The 9,849-nt window shown below is 43.8% G+C and overlaps 1 long non-coding RNA gene across 2 annotated transcripts in view; it reads right to left on the reverse strand.

The window, feature by feature from the left end:
* Window positions 1–2,615: 2,615 nt before the first annotated feature.
* The window catches only part of LOC111813139, an 8,634-nt gene continuing 1,400 nt past the window's right edge, over window positions 2,616–9,849 (reverse strand). Inside the window, exons 2-4 of one of the 2 annotated variants that reach the window (XR_002818468.1) lie at window positions 9,153–9,217; window positions 3,353–3,400; window positions 2,616–2,970 (exon numbers count right to left, since the gene is read on the reverse strand). This is a non-coding gene — a long non-coding RNA (uncharacterized LOC111813139). Of the gene's footprint in view, window positions 2,971–3,352; window positions 3,401–9,152; window positions 9,221–9,849 lie in introns of both variants that reach the window. The other variant, XR_002818467.1, reaches the window with a different exon arrangement.

Here is a 9,849-nt window from a genome sequence, read left to right on the forward strand (position 1 = left end):
TTTTTTTTTAAAGGAAAGGAAATTCTCACAGGGTGAGTAGTCAAAGGTTGCTAATTACTCATCAGGTGAGAATTAAATTTGCTTAAAAAGGAAGACTGGAGTAATTACCTGAGGTCAAGGGGCCCTTTCCCAGGCTGTCTGCTCCTCTGTCAAATAGAGATAAAAGTCCCATTCAGGACTCCTAATGGAAAACTTCCCTGACAAGACTTCCTGGCCTACAGACAGGTGGTAGCCCAATGAGGGCTCTAACTCAGTAAAAGGAAACATGAAACAAATCCTCTAAAAGCCAAAGTATTATGAACTGTGATTCAGGACTTCATCAACTTTCTATGCTCATTTAAATCTGGGATCTAACTTAACAAGAAGTGCAAAAGGACTTACTGGATGACAGTAAGACGAAGTTAGGACTCAGGGAACAGAGCGCTCCCTGTTCTAGGTCAGGTCACCTTCATGCCCTGGGCAGAAGGGGCCTTGCCAGTTTCAGGTGGCTGGACTGCTGGGTCATTGGGACTTAGAGACTGCTGAGGATAAACAGTGACTCACTTGAAACTCATATGCTTTATATGTTTATTTTTTATACCAGGTAAAGGGATTAAAGATGTAAGAGTCATCTCTCCATTTGATTGTTTGAAAAAAAAAAAAAACCCTTCAAAATGTTAGTGGACTATCTGCCCACAAGTAGTGAGGTGCCCTGATTTAATTTCCCTTTTTAAGGATTATCACCATCCACAAGGCAAGCCCAGGAGAGCAGCCCCAGGAGAGAAAGTTTGGTTTGGGGCTGTTTTAACTGGTCATTCAGTAACCAGAGATTAAGTCCTTAAAGGAATCTCAAAAAATCAACAAGAGCTTGTATACAGGACAGCATTATCCAAGAGATATGACTTTCTTGTTATTGAATCATACCTAAGCATGGCTTTTAAAATTGTTTGATAATAGCCAGCAGCTCACGTCTTTGCAGTGGGGCTAGGGGCTAGGGTGGAAAAAGAGGAAAAGAATTGCAATTACCTACAGGGATCCAGCGTTCAGAGATCCCTTTTTACACAGATTGTGTCCCTAGAAAAACCAGCATCTACTTTATGAGCCAGTGGAACAAGCTGGGGTTTATACTTAGATCTTAAGAAGGTAAAGAAGCATGAACTCACCCATAAATTACCTTTCAAATTAGACGTAGTAATTTCTTCAGCTTAAAGAAAAGTTGAAAAATTTAAATAGGGACAAAGTGGTACTTGATAAACCTCTTAGGATAGCCTAGTATTATGGGAGAAGGTGGAGGAGGAGAAAGAAAAGGGAAGAAAAAAAGGGGGGAGGGAGAGGTAAGGGGGGAGAGAGAGAGAGAGAGAGAGAGAGAGAGAGAGAGAGAGAGAGAGAGAGAATTTCCCTCACCAACTCTAGGACTTCTGTCGTTGCTTTGTTTATGCAAAGTTAGCCAGTTCAAGACCGATGGAAAGAGTTGAGAGATACACATTGAAGAAGGCAAAATATTTTTTAAAATTTAAATGAAACACACACACACACACACACACACACACACTCCTTTGGGTCGGGCCATCCCTGCCTGCAGACTTGGAAAGGAAAACACTGAGGCGGGGCGGGGGCGGCCCCCAGCAGGAGCGCGGAGCCTCCGCGAGCTCTGCTGAATATCAGGTTCGGATTAGTGACAACTCCCAAGTCCCGCCGGCGGCTGGGGGGAGGGAAGTTCTCCGAGGTGTCCGAACTCGACCCGAGAGAGCGCAGCTTTGCTGTGGCGCCGGGCGGAGCCGGGCGCGCCCAGGATCCCTGCGTCCCCGCCGGAGAGAGTCCCGCCGCGCTAGCACCGCCCAGAGATTGAGTTTGTCAGCGATCATAAAATGGGAATTGATTATTCCAGCCACCATTGATTAGGGAAGAATGCTTACTGCAGCAGCAGGGTAAAAGGTTAAGAGGAAATTGACCTTCTTCTTAGGTGACATAAAGTCATTAGGTAAATGAGATATTCACGCAGGAGTTGTAAGGTCATGCTCGATTTTTATTTGTGGCCTGGAGAGTCGACCTGGAGAGGCGGCTTCGGTCCGTGACCTGAGCTCTTCTTTCTGCACCCGAGAACCCGCCCGAAAGCACTGTGGTCGCCGCGCCCTGCAGGGTAAAGGTGAAAGGTGACTCGTTGTCCAGGGACGGCGCCCGAAGTGGGTGGGGTCTGGGGGGGCTCCACAGTTTGCGCCTCGGTGCATCCCGCACAGGTGCGGCAGGCTGACTGCGCCCCGCGGGCCCCGACTGCGCGGCCGCCAGGGACCCCGAGCTCAGCGGACGGTGACAGCAAACTCCCTGCCAGAGCCCACCATGTCTCAGAGTGAAAGTGTTTTTTTTTTTTTTTTAAAGAGTGAAAGAGATATTTATGCACATATTTATCCCTTTAATTATAGGAATTAATCCTCTTATGACTAAAAGGTAACATCGAAGGACGTCCTTTTGATGTGGAAAAGCCCCATTTGTGACTCACATTCAGGCTGATTAAGGAATAATTATTGTTAAACGCTTTACAAGAGGAAAGTGTTTAATTGAGGGGCATTCGTAATTTTACGGCTTAGTACAAAATTAAACGTAATTAAAAACTCAGAAATTCCGACTGATTTTCCAATTATATTTATTGTTTGAGCTAATTGTTACACAAGGGTATCACTTCTCCCTAAAGGAATTAAAGAAAGAAAGAAAAAAGGCAACCATACCTTTCCCAAATATTCTCAGAGGCCCTCTGGAGCCCGCTCCAGGTACCTGGGGAGGGGGAGGAGGTGCTGGGGGAGGGAAGGGGATGTCCCTGTCCCCCGCCCCGCCCAAGTCCTGGCCAACGCCCCTCCCTCCCCAAGGTAATGAAGTGTGGCAGTTCCGCTCCCCTGTCTCTGCATCCCTGTGTAAAGTGACGGCGCTTCTCTTCTGCACATCATTGCAGCAAAACTGCAAGTGTCTGTAGAGGCTGAGGAATTTCTTGAAGTAACACTTGTCATACATGGTGGAGAGATTTAAAAAAAAAAACCCTAAGTAAACACTGCTCTCAGGGGGCGATCTCTGGATACCTCTGCCTTCCTAACTGGCAGGAGAGAGGAAACACCGACTGGAAGATGTTTATACGCCAGCACACGAAAGCCTACAGATGCGAGCTGCAAACTTTCTTTAGTTTTTCTTTTCTTTTCTTTTTTAGTCAAGGATGAATATGAAAAAAACTTCTCAGATTTTTTTTCTCGTTAATGCTGGATTGAGGTCGTAAAGCCAAGCTATCTTTGTGCATTCCCTTCTTTTAAGTCCGAACAGACTTATATAGCTACACTAAAAGGTTTATGAAATTTGTTTGTGCTATACAAAAACAAAAACACATCCTTACAGCTAGTCCAGAAGTGGTCCTGTCCTTTCTATCAGATTTCAAGGAATCCTGAAAAAAATAAAAAGCATTAAATTAGCCATAATGTGAATTTATAAATTTCAGATAGTCTAGAAGGAAGATACAGAGTTAAGGAACGTTTGTGTTTCAATAAAAATCTCTAATTTTTCTGGGAATTTTAGGATAGAGACTTCAGTGTTTCAGGCTTTCTATCCACCTTCCCAGTGCACACCCCATAAAAATAAATGCCTCTGATCTGCCATGCCAGGTGAAAATGGGTAGAATTAAAACTGTCACTTCTGTTTCCAACTTGTGTCTTTCCACTGAGTTTAAAAGCTTTCAAAGGTAAAAACGTGCCGATCATTTATATGTATTATTTCTTTTTCTGCCATCACAGCTTTTAAGTAAAAAGAAAGAAAAAGCATTTTTATTTCCAAATTCGTTTTTCTTGGAAGACTTCAATATTCCAGGTAATTTAATGAGGGATTGTAACACCTGTGAGAAGTCTGGCGTATGGGGGGCATTGGGCGGTACAGTGAAATCATTTTTTCTGCCCAAATAGTGTATTTGGGGGCTAGGATGGGGGTACTTAAGCCTGACACTTTGTGATTGTTTCAATACCATTTTGGAGAATAGGTTAGGATAGGCAGAGTTAGGCAGAAAGGAGGAAGCATCTTTGAAAGTTAGAAATGGTGAAAAAAGACATGTAATCCATCGTGGAAAATCGAGTAACAGAGGCAGTGCACAGGTTAGCTTAGGAAAAAATTGCTGAATTCTTTGAAGGAATTGACATGGATTTTCCAGAGATAGGGTAGGGGGATGGGGGAAGCCTAGGGTGGGCATTTTATGTAAATGAGGAAATTCGAAATGTAGTACAAATCCGGTATAGTAAAACTGACAGTTCTGACAGTATTGACAACATAAATATATGTTTGAACACTGCACTTTCAGACACTTAACCGATGAAGCAATAAAAAAAATTCGACTACAATATTTCAAATAATCGACATTGATGTTTTGATACATCATTTTTATACTCTGAATCGATCTATCACTCTGGGGCTGGTCAATTTTAAGTAAAAATGGGCAGCAATTATTTGCACCTTGGCTAATGATGACCTAATAACAGTCTTCAATTAATTACACCCGAATGGTGCTTTCTTCCCTCAGCAGTGGGGGTGGGGGGCAATTCTTGGGGCAGAAAGCCTCAGAGGGTGTCCTCCTTTCCCCTGCTTTCCTTTTTCCTGATGGAGTCAGATTTCAGATTTGGGAATGAAGCTTTGTGTGGTTGATCTCAGATGTCTCAGACCAACTTCCTCTCCTCTACCGGGTCTGTCCTGGGAATATGGCCCCACATTCTTATTTTGCAAAGGGTAAACTAAATTTTAGAAAACACATTCATATCTCTCCCTCAGGTGACATGTCCTTCCCAGGTCTTCAAGGGCCAGATGGAAGGGGTTTGCTCAAAGGGGACACTGAGGACATCTCTCAGGCTGCGTGGGTGTGCATGTGTTCACGCGTGCGTGTGAGCGCCTCAGAGAAAATTATAATTGAATCTTAGTTCTCACCCTACAGCACTCAGTTCTTAGTCAAATCTCTCCTTTATCCTCTTTCCCCTTTGACCTCCCCTCACACTGCTGGGTGTTGGCTGTCACTGAAAAACAAGCCCCAAACAAGAGGACGAAGGCAATTTGTGAGGCAGGAGGAGGATGCTGTCCGTACTGCATCTAGCCGCTGACTTTCTCCCGCGCTCTCTGTTGGCTCTCAGCCCTATGGGTTTTCTAGAGAGCTTTCCTGCTCCTCTTCTTCACCCCTCCTTTCCCAATTTGGCGTACTGGCGGGAGGGGCGCGGGGGATAAAACTGATTACTTGAATAAAAAAGAAAACCCGACAAGCCCAGTATGCAGGTTCGGGAGCGGTCCATTGTGTGGTGCGGTCTCCAGAGGCCGTGGACAACCGCTTGCTCCCTGCTCCGACTCTGCCGGGGGGCCGGGCGCCGCGACTCGCTGTTCCCACCGCTGTGAAGCCCCGACCTTTCCTCAATGGCACACTGAGCCTCGGCCTTCTGACCTAAAACTTAGCTGGGCTCCGACAGCCAAGATTCCAGTGTCTGATTTCCTTCCTGCAAACTTCACAAATGCAGTTTTAAGCTTCTCGAGCCAACCCCAGCGGAGCACATGGGGCTTTACGCAACAAGTTCAGCAACACAACGTGGCTGATCCAAGGCCCTGGATGCGTGTGACCTGCGCTGGGGAGGGACAGGGACCCTGGAAGCGCTGCGGCGCCGGACCACCCTGCGGTGGTGAGGGGTCTCAGCCTCCCGGCCTGACCTTTCCCATCTGTCCGCTCTAGAATCGGGGCAGGAACTAAAGAAGAGAATGAGAGAGAAGGGAAGGGGGGCGGATAACAGAGAGAAAGAGCGGAAGAGACCAGAGGAAGGAAGAGAGCGAGGAAGGCAGCGCAGGGTGCAGGGGGAGACTGCAAGAGCAGGCGTACTGCGCGTTTGGAGCCCCGCCAGATAGCGCTAGAGGGCTATTTATCGAAACCCTTTCTTCCGCGAGATGGTGAAACTGCTAAAATTGGGAGAAATTAAGACAGGGCAAAAGGAAAGAAAATACAATGAACCCGTTCTAGTCCATTTGTTAAATAAAGTGTAGGGTTATTTATTGTTGTTAATTGCCTCAAGAAGAATCCATAGTAGCCTAAGTGGGGAAAGGCAATAATAATAAAAACTAAAAACAAAAACAAGCAACACAAAAGCAAAACAAAAATCAAGCAAAAGAAAGAGTTCTTCCCCCTGTTGATCTCAGGTAGGAGGAAAGAGAAGGAAGTTAACAGATAAAGAAATGAAGAGAATTTTCTTTAGCCCAACTTTCAGAATTGTTAGTTACACTGCTGGGAAGGTCAAGAACAGTTCAGAAGGATGAGCCGAGGTTTACAGGTTTACGGAGAGGAGAGGTTTTAGAAGTAATAGATGGCTCCAAGGGGTGGGGGTAGGGAGACAAACTCGTTATTGGAAATGCCAAATAAAATATATATCAAAAATTCCAACTGTCAGCCAGCAGGTCTGGGGAAGAAGACAGCCCCCTCAGCCTTTGTCCCAGCAATGCTGGGCTCTGGGCTATTTTGCAGGACTGCAATTAAACTCCTTGAAGAACAATTTAGAAATGCTCTGGTAAGCTTTGAGGAAAGAGCTAGGGTACAAAAATTCAACATGTTCTTTAGGACTCAAAGAAAACTTGTGTGGCTGGAGAGAAAAAATCTGTGACCGAAAGGAAGCCCAGAGAAAGAAAGAGATAACAAAAACATTTTAAATCTCTTTCACTTGCTTAGTTCAGTAATGCAAGGGAGAAAACAACAACAAAAGAAAAAAACCACTTCATGTGATATTTTACTTTTAAATACTGATTTGGTTTTATACTAACATCTGTGGCATTTCACACATGTAGCTTTTATTTTAAACTGCAGTTTCCTTTTACCTGAAAGAATCTGTGCAAAAATCAAAGGAATAATTCATACCTTTCTTTCAAACCAAAGTACAAAATATTCCAAATCAAAACATTAACTAAAGTTACAAACAAGATTAAGGTTGGGTTTATTTGTTCCTCTAGAAAGGCATCAATTGTTCTGTTGTAAGAATACAAAAAGGATGTAAATTCGGTGATTTTAATACACAGATTAGCACTTCAGCTCTCACTGTTCTGAAGAATTTGGAGTTATGTGTGAAGGATCTACAACTTTCAAGCAAGGGGGGGGAAGATAAAAAGAAACATAGGGTTCTTGTGGAGCAAGAGTAAATGGGCCTCAAATGAAGTCTGAGCTTATAAATGTTCCTTTCAAATTAACTACTCTCCATAAAGCCAGTGTCCTTCAAATTAAGAAACTACAGGGGGATTAAATTATACTTTTAAAATCCTGAATGTTACCTCTAATGACATTAAATGTTGGGGCAAAAAAAGGAAAAACAGAAAAGAAGCCGTTTTCAGAAGTCTTGGGGATGCTTCAACAAGAAAGGAGTGATTAAAACCAGACTCTTAAATTTGAGAGGCCCAATTGCTTCTCCCATTCACTTCCACCTCCTTGGTCCCCTCCTTTTCACTTCTTTTTTAATGCAGTGCCCCCACCCCCTACTCCAAAGCTAAGTAGCTGATTTGGGATTCCGAAGAAATAGGTCTCACCATCCATATTTGTTCTGGGGCACTTGTAAAATGCGATTTGTAGAGGGTCTTTAGCCTTCTGATTGTCTTGGAATTGTTTTTACTGAAACAGATCTTTTGCAGTTAATGAGTCCCCACGCAGCTGGACAGCTCCTCTCGGACACTGAGAACTCTAACCCTAAAATGACCCCAATTTGACACCGCAAGATGAAATTTTACCGCCTGTTAAAACCATTTCCAGCCTGGGCAGAAGGAGCTGACTGCTGAAGAAGGTCTGTGGCGCCTCCTCTGACCCCCATCTCTTGCCTGTCTCTTCAGTCTGCCCCACCCACTTTCCCATCTCTCCAAAGGTGGGCAAGCAAAGGAGCCTCCAAGCCTGGATGGTAGGGCTATGGCTGGAAATGCGGGAAGAAATTGGAAGGAATAGTCACCCCACTGCTGTGGAATGATTTCTACAGGACTGGAAACCTGGGGGCGGGGAGTCAATAAAATTCCTAAGTAGCAGATGAGCCTTCCTCAGGTATATTAATAAAATGCCTGCAAGTTGATGACTGTAACTAATAGTAGTCCTTTGAAATCATCAGACTGATCCTGAACTGATTCCCCAAATCAACTCCAATTTGATCTTGTGTAGTATCACTACACCGGATTGCCATTTTAAACTAACAATTTCACAAATGACAGGCTGCTTGAAATCTTTTTAGTTGCAAAATTAGGGGTCTCCCTTTAAGTAACTGCTGAATTTGAAAACTACACAGATGTCTTTCAGCAGAAATACACTTTTAAGACTCTCATACTCCTTAACTAAAAGTCTTTAAAGGTAAAGATGAATGTTTCTGTGACATAATCATAAAATGCCACCCCTTTCCTTCCTACACCTATCTAGACTGTCCCATTGTTTACTTTAATGTATTCAATAAAATGCAAAAAAATGTTAGCGAGAAATAAAGGAAGTGAGGGAATTCAGATTAAAATGCCTTTTGCATTGCCCAAAGTATAAAGACTTTTCTTCTTTTGTAAAACCCGAGATTACTGCAAGTAAATGGTTACTGTATTAATTGATAGAAATCAATCTGAATGGCTTTTATTTAGCTGCACTGCCATAAAAGAAACATTTTTTTAAATGCTAGTGAAGTTTATCTAAATCAAAGCTATAAGGATGCACAGCTAATCCTGCCAATATTACTATAAAAAAGAAGAAACTGGTAAAATAAGCGCAAGGTAGAAAACGTTCATCGTTTAGACTCTGCGGTGCACAAGCTCCACTTGAAGATGATCTTTACAAAAAGAAGAGTTTATCAAGGAAACTGAGGAGTTTCTTTAAAAAGTAAAAGTAACTGAAGTTTACTTAGGACATTTAAAAGAACAATAATCCCCTCAGCGGCAATGAATACAGAATGCTGAATTTAAGGACAACTGAAGGGGTAAACACTGAAAAACTGAGAATAAACTTCTCAGCCAGGAACGTTCCACCGAGAACTTGGACCCACCGACATCTACAACTCTACAAAGTCTACAATGCTCTGCAGCGAGACCAGATTGTGCGCTCTCTCCTCTCTCTCCTTCATCTGTACTATTGCAGCTAAACTCAGTTCACTTGAAATAAAATTCTGCAGACAACACTTTGAGTCTTCTTTTTCACTCACCTTTTAAAAACATGTCGACCAGCACCTCCGCGTCAAATGAGAAGGGGACTTTTAATCTTGGAGTTCTTCTAGGAAAAAAGAGAGAGGCAGAGAGAGAGAGAGAGAGAGAGAGAGAGAGAGAGAGAGAGAGAGAGAGAGAAAGTGGAGGAGGGAACCCCCCTCCGCCAAAAAAAATAAAAAATAAAAAATAAAAACCCTGCAGGCTTCATATCCCAGGCAAATAGGAGGAAAACCTTGGCTACACTCTCCTCTCCGAAGCCACCCCAGCTCCGCGGTGGCTGCTCAGGCCACCGGGGCAAAAACCTCTCCGACCACAGCCTCTGTGCCCGGTGCCTCACGATCCGCGCTTCTGCCAGCCTCTGCGAACTATCTTTCTTTATATGTGAGGGCCGATTTCCCGCAGACATCATTGTTATGATGGCTCATTTAATCAAACTGTTTAATTGCTCTGGTAATCACTATCATCATCACAGGTGCTCCATCATTCATCATTTTTGGAGGGCTTTATTGACCTCCGGAGCTCATTCCCTAGCCCTATTAAAACGAGGCCAAATTTCTCTGACTCTGCTTGGAGTCTCTGCAGGCTTCTATCTTAGCCTCGTTGGTGTTGCCCCAAAGAGCTTTCTGTGTAGCAAAGATGGAAAGGGGGCCAAAAACAGCCCTCCCACCTCTCTCTCTCTCTCTCTCTCTCTCTCTC

This window comes from Octodon degus, unplaced genomic scaffold (genome assembly GCF_000260255.1).
Source record: "Octodon degus isolate 3935 unplaced genomic scaffold, OctDeg1.0 scaffold00166, whole genome shotgun sequence".
Classification (NCBI taxonomy): Eukaryota; Metazoa; Chordata; class Mammalia; order Rodentia; family Octodontidae; genus Octodon; species Octodon degus.